The sequence below is a fragment of the Lolium perenne genome, chromosome 5, assembly GCF_019359855.2.
Source record: "Lolium perenne isolate Kyuss_39 chromosome 5, Kyuss_2.0, whole genome shotgun sequence".
Taxonomy (NCBI): Eukaryota; Viridiplantae; Streptophyta; class Magnoliopsida; order Poales; family Poaceae; genus Lolium; species Lolium perenne.
In genome coordinates this window covers 264,130,942-264,139,258 of record NC_067248.2, presented here as the reverse complement: position 1 = coordinate 264,139,258, position 8,317 = coordinate 264,130,942, and positions in this window count along the sequence as shown.

Sequence of the window (8,317 nt, the reverse complement as noted above, 5' to 3'; positions counted from 1 at the left end):
GTTGGTGTCACATTAGAGAAGATACGGTGACAAAATTGATTATAGGCATCATCTAGGAGAGGGAAGTAGTTAAGAGTAACAACATGAATAAGAACAAGCTCCGATTGAGGCCGTTTAGAAAGCATTGAAAATCTCTTTGGGATCAAAGATGAAATTACTTCACCATCTCATGATCTATATAAATTTTAGTGTACGCACACATCCCCTCACACGTGTTGAAACTCTCGACCCCCAAAATGACTAACCCAAAGTAACAAACAAGTATGCAAAAAAAACAAGTTTTTTTTGTTTTTACTGTTCGGTTTTGCATGGGCTATTTCATCCCGATGCTATCCAGGTCCTAGACGCCCCAGATACGGATTTCTACGATAGGGTGTTGGTGTCACATTAGAGAAGATACGGTGACGAAATTGATTATAGGCATCATCTAGAAGAGGGAAGTAGTTAAGAGTAACAACATGAATAAGAACAAGCTCCGATTGAGGCCGTTTAGAAAGCATTGAAAATCTCTTTGGGATCTAAGATGAAATTACTTCACTTTCTCACGATCTATATAAATTTTAATGTACGCACACATCCCCTCACACGTGTTGAAACTCTCGACCCCCAAAACGACTAACCCAAAGTAACAAACAAGTATGCAAAAAACACAAGTTTTTTTTTGTTTTTACTGTTCGGTTTTGCATGGGTTATTTCATCCCGATGCTATCCAGGTCCTAGACGCCCCAGATACGGATGTCTACGATAGGGTGTTGGTGTCACATTAGAGAAGATACGGTGACGAAATTGATTATAGGCATCATCTAGAAGAGGGAAGTAGTTAAGAGTAACAACATGAATAAGAACAAGCTCCGATTGAGGCCGTTTAGAAAGCATTGAAAATCTCTTTGGGATCTAAGATGAAATTACTTCACTTTCTCACGATCTATATAAATTTTAATGTACGCACACATCCCCTCACACGTGTTGAAACTCTCGACCCCCAAAACGACTAACCCAAAGTAACAAACAAGTATGCAAAAAACACAAGTTTTTTTTTGTTTTTACTGTTCGGTTTTGCATGGGCTATTTCATCCCGATGCTATCCAGGTCCTAGACGCCCCAGATACGGATGTCTACGATAGGGTGTTGGTGTCACATTAGAGAAGATACGGTGACGAAATTGCTTATAGGCATCATCTAGAAGAGGGAAGTAGTTAAGAGTAACAACATGAATAAGAACAAGCTCCGATTGAGGCCGTTTAGAAAGCATTGAAAATCTCTTTGGGATCTAACATGAAATTACTTCACTTTCTCACGATCTATATAAATTTTAATGTACGCACACATCCCCTCACACGTGTTGAAACTCTCGACCCCCAAAACGACTAACCCAAAGTAACAAACAAGTATGCAAAAAACACAAGTTTTTTTTGTTTTTCTTTGTTCGGTTTTGCATGGGTTATTTCATCCCGATGCTATCCAGGTCCTAGACGCCCCTGATACGGATGTCTACGATAGGGTGTTGGTGTCACATTAGAGAAGATACGGTGACGAAATTGATTATAGGCATCATCTAGAAGAGGGAAGTAGTTAAGAGTAACAACATGAATAAGAACAAGCTCCGATTGAGGCCGTTTAGAAAGCATTGGAAATCTCTTTGGGATCTAAAATGAAATTACTTCACTTTCTCACGATCTATATAAATTTTAATGTACGCACACATCCCCTCACACGTGTTGAAACTCTCGACCCCCAAAACGACTAACCCAAAGTAACAAACAAGTATGCAAAAAACACAAGTTTTTTTTTTGTTTTTACTGTTCTGTTTTGCATGGGCTATTTCATCCCGATGCTATCCAGGTCCTAGACGTCCCAGATACGGATGTCTACGATAGGGTGTTGGTGTCACATTAGAGAAGATACGGTGACGAAATTGATTATAGGCATCATCTAGAAGAGGGATGTAGTTAAGAGTAACAACATGAATAAGAACAAGCTCCGATTGAGGCCGTTTAGAAAGCATTGAAAATTTCTTTGGGATCTAAGATGAAATTACTTCACTTTCTCACGATCTATATAAATTTTAGTGTACGCACCCATCCCCTCACACGTGTTGAAACTCTCGACCCCCAAAACGACTAACCCAAAGTAACAAACAAGTATGCAAAAAACACAAGTTTTTTTTGTTTTTACTGTTCGGTTTTGCATGGGCTATTTCATCCCGATGCTATCCAGGTCCTAGACGCCCCTGATACGGATGTCTACGATAGGGTGTTGGTGTCACATTAGAGAAGATACGGTGACGAAATTGATTATAGGCATCATCTAGAAGAGGGAAGTAGTTAAGAGTAACAACATGAATAAGAACAAGCTCCGATTGAGGCCGTTTAGAAAGCATTGAAATCTCTTTGGGATCTAAGATGAAATTACTTCACTTTCTCACGATCTATATAAATTTTAATGTACGCACACATCCCCTCACACGTGTTGAAACTCTCGACCCCCAAAACGACTAACCCAAAGTAACAAACAAGTATGCAAAAAACACAAGTTTTTTTGTTTTTACTGTTCGGTTTTGCATGGGTTATTTCATCCCGATGCTATCCGGGTCCTAGACGCCCCAGATACGGATGTCTACGATAGGGTGTTGGTGTCACATTAGAGAAGATACGGTGACGAAATTGATTATAGGCATCATCTAGAAGAGGGAAGTAGTTAAGAGTAACAACATGAATAAGAACAAGCTCCGATTGAGGCCGTTTAGAAAGCATTGAAAATCTCTTTGGGATCTAAGATGAAATTACTTCACTTTCTCACGATCTATATAAATTTTAATGTACGCACACATCCCCTCACACGTGTTGAAACTCTCGACCCCCAAAACGACTAACCCAAACTAACAAACAAGTATGCAAAAACACAAGTTTTTTTTGTTTTTACTGTTCGGTTTTGCATGGGCTATTTCATCCCGATGCTATCCAGGTCCTAGACGCCCCAGATACGGATGTCTACGATAGGGTGTTGGTGTCACATTAGAGAAGATACGGTGACGAAATTGATTATAGGCATCATCTAGAAGAGGGAAGTAGTTAAGAGTAACAACATGAATAAGAACAAGCTCCGATTGAGGCCGTTTAGAAAGCATTGAAAATCTCTTTGGGATCTAAGATGAAATTACTTCACTTTCTCACGATCTATATAAATTTTAATGTACGCACACATCCCCTCACACGTGTTGAAACTCTCGACCCCCAAACGACTAACCCAAAGTAACAAACAAGTATGCAAAAAACACAAGTTTTTTTTTGTTTTTACTGTTCGGTTTTGCATGGGCTATTTCATCCCGATGCTATCCAGGTACTAGACGCCCCAGATACGGATGTCTACAATAGGGTGTTGGTGTCACATTAGAGAAGATACGGTGACGAAATTGATTATAGGCATCATCTAGAAGAGGGAAGTAGTTAAGAGTAACAACATGAATAAGAACAAGCTCCGATTGAGGCCATTTAGAAAGCATTGAAAATCTCTTTGGGATCTAAGATGAAATTACTTCACTTTCTCACGATCTATATAAATTTTAGTGTACGCACACATCCCCTCACACGTGTTGAAACTCTCGACCCCCAAAATGACTAACCCAAAGTAACAAACAAGTATGCAAAAAACACAAGTTTTTTTTTTGTTTTTACTGTTCGGTTTTGCATGGGCTATTTCATCCCGATGCTATCCAGGTCCTAGACGCCCCAGATACGGATGTCTACGATAGGGTGTTGGTGTCACATTAGAGAAGATACGGTGACGAAATTGATTATAGGCATCATCTAGAAGAGGGAAGTAGTTAAGAGTAACAACATGAATAAGAACAAGCTCCGATTGAGGCCGTTTAGAAAGCATTGAAAATCTCTTTGGGATCTAAGATGAAATTACTTCACTTTCTCACGATCTATATAAATTTTAGTGTACGCACACATCCCCTCACACGTGTTGAAACTCTCGACCCCCAAAATGACTAACCCAAAGTAACAAACAAGTATGCAAAAAACACAAGTTTTTTTTGTTTTTACTGTTCGGTTTTGCATGGGCTATTTCATCCCGATGCTATCCAGGTCCTAGACGCCCCTGATACGGATGTCTACGATAGGGTGTTGGTGTCACATTAGAGAAGATACGGTGACGAAATTGATTATAGGCATCATCTAGAAGAGGGAAGTAGTTAAGAGTAACAACATGAATAAGAACAAGCTCCGATTGAGGCCGTTTAGAAAGCATTGAAAATCTCTTTGGGATCTAAGATGAAATTACTTCACTTTCTCACGATCTATATAAATTTTAATGTACGCACACATCCCCTCACACGTGTTGAAACTCTCGACCCCCAAAACGCCTAACCCAACTTAACAAACAAGTATGCAAAAAACACAAGTTTTTTTTTGTTTTTACTGTTCGGTTTTGCATGGGCTATTTCATCCCGATGCTATCCAGGTCCTAGACGCCCGAGATACGGATGTCTACGATAGGGTGTTGGTGTCACATTAGAGAAGATACGGTGACGAAATTGATTATAGGCATCATCTAGAAGAGGGAAGTAGTTAAGAGTAACAACATGAATAAGAACAAGCTCCGATTGAGGCCGTTTAGAAAGCATTGAAAATCTCTTTGGGATCTAAGATGAAATTACTTCACTTTCTCACGATCTATATAAATTTTAGTGTACGCACACATCCCCTCACACGTGTTGAAACTCTCGACCCCCAAAATGACTAACCCAAAGTAACAAACTGTTGACGTCAGAAACCCCCTGGCGGGCAGAGACGGGCAACACAGTAGAGCCGGGAACAACTAGGGCTGCGGCTGGCCCCAGTCCCTCAGAGCGACGTCCCGCAAAGCCTCCTGGTCGCACGTCCGATGCAATCGCAAGGGCGTGCCACCTGACCTATACCTGGTCAGGAAGGTGTGGATGATGCCTCGCTTAGTTTCCTGCATGGCATACACGTAAACATTAAATACGAGCCTCGATTGGCTCTCAGGTTATCCTGTGAATCGGCTCAAAGAGCCGATCCACCCATGATTCGAACGAGGTGTCCGAATATATGGTGGTCCTGCTTGATCAAGATAAAGCTAATTAGATCTACGACGATTTAGGGTTTTCACCGCATAATCGGATCATCCTACTCACGATTGGGCCTCGCGCTCGCGCACGGTGACCGTAAGCCGATCCTAGACAGGGCCTAAAAACCAACACGAGGTTGATCCCCGGAACATCCTTTCTAGGGCTAGCGAACGCCACCCTACACGCCGCTGGATCCTCCAACCCTTTGTAAGGCCTAACTATTGCGGATGTTAAACTAATCCTTGATGAACAAGTAGCAACCGTAACAGATCAGATCTACTAAACTATGATCAAGCGGGGTGCCGCCCCTACACCTAAGATAGGTGTAAGGGCGGCTAGATGTGCAAGGGTTGCATAACGAAAGCATGCAATTCGAAGAACAATGCTAACCCTAACACATCTAAGATAACTACGTTGCTCGCCATCAAAAAGGCTTCAGTACGAGCAACGCATGAACAACGTAGGCAGGCTTGTGCTGCCTAGATCGCAAGATGCGATCTAGGCAGCATGGTGCTTACCGGAGAAACCCTCGAGACGAAGGAGTTGGCGATGCGCCGAGATTTGTTTGTGTTGAACGTTGGTTGTTGTTTATTCCATAAACCCTAGATACATATTTATAGTCCAAGGGACTTTCTAATTCGAGCATGCACCTAACCGTGCACGAGTAAAAAACTCTAACTAACCGACAGGTATCCTAATATGTTACAGATACACGGGCCAACTAGCCCACATTTTGTATATAAAGGCCGATTCACATATTTCTCCCATATATATTCTTTAAATCCATCTTGATCGCAGCCCACCTCTGACTCGGTGAAATTCCGGTGATAACACATGCCCCCCTGGTTTTGGAAATATCATTTCCAAAATCATTATGCTTTCCTTCGTCGGGTCATGTCGTAGCGTCTTGCCTCCTTGATTATATCACCAATCTAAAAGCTCCATCTTAAAATGAAGGAATATCCTTACCCAACTTTACTGATAGCCAGAGTCAAGCACTCTCCGAAAGAGCCGATGGTGCCACATCAGCTTCTACGATAAAAGCGGGAGCAAGGCCAATCTAATTACTCGTCCAAACGGTAACCTGTGTTCTTCGTCTGCGAAACTCAGATCCCCAAATCGCCGCCCGGCAGCTTTACGAATCTCAGATCTCAGCCGCGCCGCCCTGATTCCTCGACGCATCCAATGGCGGAATCATCCAACGCCAACGCCATGGTCTCCGGTCTGAAGGTACTCCTCAACAGCCCCCTTGCCCCGTACGTCCATGTCAGGAGTAAACAGCAAACACCTGAATTAATGTTCTTTTCCACCATCAATTTTAGGCCTCAGACATCCTGCTGCCACATCCTTCTCTCGCAAACTCTATGTGCCTTGGTCCTCGTTCTTCCGAGAGCCCTGCTCTCTTAATTTCATGCGAAGCTAACAGGATCCCCTTCGTGAGTCAGAACTTAGATCTGACCTCCTGGGCCGACTGCCTGCGAGCCTGGCCTAACCCCCCTGAGGGTTGGGTGACATGGTACAACAGAGTATCCAAAACCCATTATGCCACCTGGGAAGCCATAGGGATAGCCGATGCCCTGTCCTTATCATTGTCTCCTCTTGAGAAGAATGAAAACATTCTGAAGACCATCGGCTATTTCTGGTCTGACGCACTGAACTGTTTCATGTTTGGTCATGGCCCTATGACACCCACTCTGCTGGATGTAACCATGATCACAGGCCTAGACATTGCATCCCCAAGCCCTTCTGCATTCAAACTGCCGAAAGTCCCTTTCACCCTTTCTTCTAAAAAAGAGTGTACCAGCTGGGGTGCCTACCTCAACCGTTATATGAAGACCAAAGGCCCTGTGACAGAGAGAGAACACACAGCCTTCCTGAACTTTTGGTTGGAACACTTCATATTCTGTGGCCCGTCACTTGCCCCTACCAAGAATTACCTTTCCCTAGCCTATGAATTGGCTAAAGGCACCCATCTTGGCCTAGGCAAACTGTTTCTTGGAGAGGTCTATCGGTGTCTTCAACTGATGTCTGTCAAACTGTTCTCTCAAAAGACAGTTAAAACTGGCGGTCCCTGGTGGTTTATTCAGTTATGGGCGCAGCTATACTTTCAGAACCAGATCCCAGACTTCCCACCTTTGACCTCCTGCACCTTCCCAGATGCTAATGGCAAGGATATCCGATGCACCAGCTATGGCCAAGCTTTGTATGGTCTCCCAGGCAGTAGGCTGATCCCTAAGGAAGCAGCAGGGTGGTTCAAGATCTTCTTCCAAGGTTTGGACAACCCCCTGTTCTTTCCTTATACTGAACCGGAGAATTTTGAAAATCCAGTCTACTTTCGATTGGATAACTTTGCCGATGACGATAGCACCCAGCATCTGTATTCTATCATGATTCGCCCTTGCTTCCTCCCTGTCGGCATGAGTACCTCGAACCGGATCATCAAGCCTGGTTATGAGTGTTACCAACCGGTAGTGGTAGCCCGACAGCTCGGTCTCGGGCAGGTGCCGCCACACTTCTTCTTACACCACCTGACAGTAAGCAGAGCTGAACTGCCTGACATACTCATTGGCCAAAGGTGTTACACCTTCTTTGATGCTTTGGCCATCCCAGTTCCCCACAACCTCCATTTCTCCTTTACCACCGACGGTTTCGAGACTTGGTGGTCCATGTGGAAGACCCATGTCTTCAGAAGGGCTTTAGGACCGCTGTTGAGACAACTCGATGCCGAGTATGACATCCCCGCAGACCAGGTACTATTACTCACATATTTCTTGTAACCGCTTACGGCAATCATCTGGTGACCTGACTCTATCTTCCTAGCAGAAACAAGAGGGCCCGGTTCCCAAGCAAGCCGACGGCTCCCCCTTCGTATTTCTTCCTCCGGCTCCGGTGGTTCTCTTCTGCCAGAGCTCGCCATCCCTGAAGAAAGTCATAATGCAGAGCCAGCCGATTCCTCCGAAATCGGCTCTCAAGAGTAAAGCAACTTTGGGGCCAGTTGCCCCCCGAGCCTCGACTCAGGCGAGGACGGCAGTGAGGAAGGTGGCTGTCAGGAAGACCCTGAAGCGCAAAGCTCCTGCTCAGGAAAGCTTGCACGTAAGTTGATCCGTGTCTTAATCGAACACATTTGCCTTCCCAATCTTTGTAACACGGTTGTACCTCTTCTTCCAGGCTTCTACTGAAGAGAACTCCAGTGAGGGAGCACACCCACCCAAGGGACTCTTC